Genomic DNA, 4114 nt, shown 5'->3' on the forward strand with positions numbered 1-4114 from the left:
TGTCCACACCACAGCAGTGGGCAACGAGCTTAAAGCCGCTGATGGCTCTGGGCGCTGACTCTCACCAGTGGCTATGGATGAAGTCACAGGCGATTTTCAGCCAGTGCCGGGGAAGACTGTTCTTATAAGGACTTGTGATGTTTAGGATTTATTACTAACAATAGCACTCCTAGCCATTTAATTTTATTTTGCCACATTGGATCAAGCAAATAGGGCATCCTAGTTTATCAGCAAGGGGATTAACTAGTCTCACCATCCCACTAGGTTGAAAGGAATGGTTTCAGCAGCAGAAATATGGAATCTCAACAGCAACAAAGAAGAGAAAGCAACATGCATCCTTTGGGGCCAGAGATTCTTGTATCAGCCAAACTGGAATTTACACAAAAGTAACAGCCGACTCAGCTGAGATCCATAGACTGGCATGAGGCAACACTAACTTGAGACTGCAGCCTTACAGAGCCAGAGTAAGAGCTCTTCACCCAAGTTTGCTGGAGGACTAAGAAAAAACACCACAACTAACAGAACCAAGGGAACTTTGTACTCTGACCTAGGACATGAGGCTGACAGTTAAAAGGTCAGTCACCATGCTTGAGAAGCTGTATGGCATAAAGGATGATATCCTTCTGCCAGTCTGAATGATAGCCTTTTAACTTCCCTAATAAATCCCATAACTATGAGTATAGTTCTGTAAAATTTGCGTAGTCATTTCAACAGATTTTGGATTCAGTAAAGCAGTAACATTGATGTTTGAATTAGTGAAAGTAGGTGTAGGAGCTTGGTGGCGGGTGGAGGTGGGAGGGCTACGTCTGATCTCACAGTAATTAGTTTTCTTCTATGTGTGGATGTTTATGGGGATGGTTCCCCTTTGCATAGTCAGTAGAAGTCAGACTAGATCATCCCCATGCTGGTTTTGCTCTCTTTTACAGTTGTTGTCAGGAGTGGGATTCATTGCAATGGCTCCAAACTCATAGAAACTCAGGATTTTGTAAAATTGAGATTTGGGAAGTATAGCTAAAATGGTTGTTTTTACTGGGGTGAGATTGAAAGAAAAGTTGAAAAACCATACTTGGCTTCAGAAGAAAGGAAAAGGCCCAAATTCATATGTATATGAATGGGATATAATTAAGAATGGAGAATAACGATGAAACAAGGAATGACTTTAACAGTTTTTCTATAAAGGTTCTTGTTGATTTAACATTACGAATATTGATATTTCTTCTATGTAGCTGGTTATGGTGGTGTTAAGTTGTTGTTGTTGTTGTTGTTGTTATGCGCTGTCGAGTCAGCTGCAACCCTATGTACCACAGCTCTGAACCCTTCCCTGTCCTGGGCCAATCTCACTAATTCCAACACATCAACCCCCATTTCCCTAGTTGCTGTATCAATACATCTCATCCGGGGTCTCCCCCTCTTGTGCTGCCCCTCCACTCTTCTGAGCATGATGTCCTTCTCCAAGGACAGGTCTCTCCTGTCCGCATGCTCAAAGTATATGAGATGGAGCTTCAAAATCTTAGCCTCCAAGGAGAACCTTGGTTTCACCCTCTCCAAGACAGACCTATTTGTTTTCTTGGGAGTTGGGTTGTTCGGATAGTGACCGTCAACAAGATGGATAGACACAGTGGCTGCATCAATAAATTCAAATGTGCCAGAAATTATGAGTATGGCACAGGATAGAACAGAATTCTGATCTGTTCTTCGTAGGGTCGTTATTCTCAAATTGATGGCACTGACCAAAAACATAAGTGATTAATTGAGAAATGATTTAGCACAATACTTTCCAGCTAGATATGAGGGGTATTAGGAGCTCTGCTGGCCTAGAGGATAAGGAGTTGAGCTGCTCTCTGAGAGAAAAATAAGCAATCTCTTGTGCGATTTCACCCCTTGAAAACCTTTTGAAGGGTAAGCTAGGAATGTGTTTTTACTCAAGGCACATAACAATGACATTAACGTAATGAGACATTAAATTAATAAGTACTTCCGTCACTCTAATTCAACACTTCTTATTATTCAAGTTAATAAGAATTTTCAGTTCTAGTCATTGTATGTGGGAAAGAACAAGACCTCTAATTATTTTAGTCACCTGAGAGAAAAAGGGTGAATCATTGACAATATTGCAAGTTGTCATTGTTAACATGTTGCTGCAAATGATGACTATAGTTGTCCTGCACATTAATTATTCAGTAATACATTGGGGAAAAAAAAGATGTAACGTTCCAGATAACATATCAATTTTTTGTGCCATGGCCATAGCCATCATTTACTCTGGGAAGAGAAAAAAATGTTGTGACAAGTAAATGATGGTTGCAGCCGTCGAGAGTTTTCATGGAAAAACTGTGACAAAAAGTGATAATTTTCACTTCCAAACATATGACTGATGCTCAATTTCATATGGCAGTCATAAACAATTGAAAAAAAAGGTATTTCTAAGCATGATCGTCAATTTAAAAGTACACAGCAGGTTAAGTGCTATTGAGTTGAGTATGACTCATACCAACAATAGCTCTGAACCCTGCTCTATCCTGAGACAATCTCACTATCTCTTACATGCCTGTTCTCATTACTTTAGTTACTATATCAATCCATCTCATCTCTGGTCTTCTTCTCCTGTCCTGTGTCTCAATTCTTCTAAGCATGAGGTCCTTCTCCAAGGACTGGTATCTCCTTGTCACTTGCCCAAGCCACACAAAATACTCCATAGGAGCAAGCTGTAGGAGACACTTTTGTTGGGTTTTTGGCTTTGGTTTTTATTAGTATTGGAGTTGAGCATTTCCATCAATTCAGATCCTACCACAGTTGACCATCTATTGGCTTTCTAAGAGTGTAAACTGCATGAGAGAAGATTGAACATCTTTTGCAGAGCTGCTAATAGATTGGAACATGAGACAGATTGATGGAATGGTACAGATAAACTCAGAATTACCCAAACATATTGCTGTTGCTGTTGTTAGGTGTCATCGAGTCAAGCATGACTCATAGTGACCTTATGAACAAAAAAATCTGAACCCTATTTTGTCCTGTGCTATCCTCACACTTCCTGACACTCAAGAGCCCATTGCAGCAATCACCATGTCAGTCCACCTGGTTGAGGGGCTTCCTCTCCTTCACTGACCCTCCACCCTTCCCAACATCATGTCTCTCTCCAAGGAATAACACCTCCTGGCAACATGTCCAAAATATGTGAAGCTTCATTATTCTTGCCTCCAAAGAACACTTACTTGGCTGCACCATCTCCAAGACATATCTGTTCCTTTTCTTAGCCATCCATGGGATTCAGTGCTCTTCTCCAACAACACAATTCTCTTTCTGTCATCCTTAGTCATTGTCCAGGTCTTGAATGCATAGTTATAATGAACATATTAATTAATAATTTTATAAGTATACTAATATTAAAGAAGCCCTGGTGGCCTAGTGGCAAGAAGCTGTACTGCAATACTGAAGGCACGCAGTTCAAGGTCACCAGCTGCTCCACAGGAGAAGGATGAGCAATTTCCGCCCACGTAATTAGCTATCTCTGAAAATCTGCTCAAGGGTCAGCTATGGGTCGGTTCTGACTCGACAGTAATCAACAACAACATACTATTGTTGTTAAGTGCTGTTGAATTGTAGACAACTCATAGTGACCCTATGAATAAAAGACCTGCACACTTGTATAACTTTCATCATTTCTCCAAGTTCATAGGGCTTTTGGAGGTAAGCTGTTTCAGAAAGTGGGTGCCACTCCTGCTTCCAAGCTTGTTTTGATTGGAAGCTCCAACAAACACTGTCCACCATGTGTAACCATTATCACATTTGACACATCAGTGTCACAGTGTTCAGCACCACAGCAACCACAATTTACCTCTGTACAGCAAATGAAAAGGCCAGTGCTATAACATTTGGAAGAATGTTTGACCAAAAACAATTAAAAGCAGGCCTGAGGGCCACAGATTAAAATCACCCACCTTTGGTTTGGTAGCATCACTTTCTGTCCAGTAGGCCAACTGAGCTCTCTTTAATATCAGCATATTAGTATAGTTATAAAACTGACGTCAGTTAACTCCAGATTGCTTTAGAATTATTTTTTTCCTTTCTTTAATTATATGAAGTATTTTAACCTACCTATTTACCAGGAGAG

This window comes from Elephantulus edwardii, unplaced genomic scaffold (genome assembly GCF_000299155.1).
Source record: "Elephantulus edwardii isolate Elephantulus edwardi_28Jun2011 unplaced genomic scaffold, EleEdw1.0 scaffold00008, whole genome shotgun sequence".
NCBI lineage: Eukaryota > Metazoa > Chordata > Mammalia > Macroscelidea > Macroscelididae > Elephantulus > Elephantulus edwardii.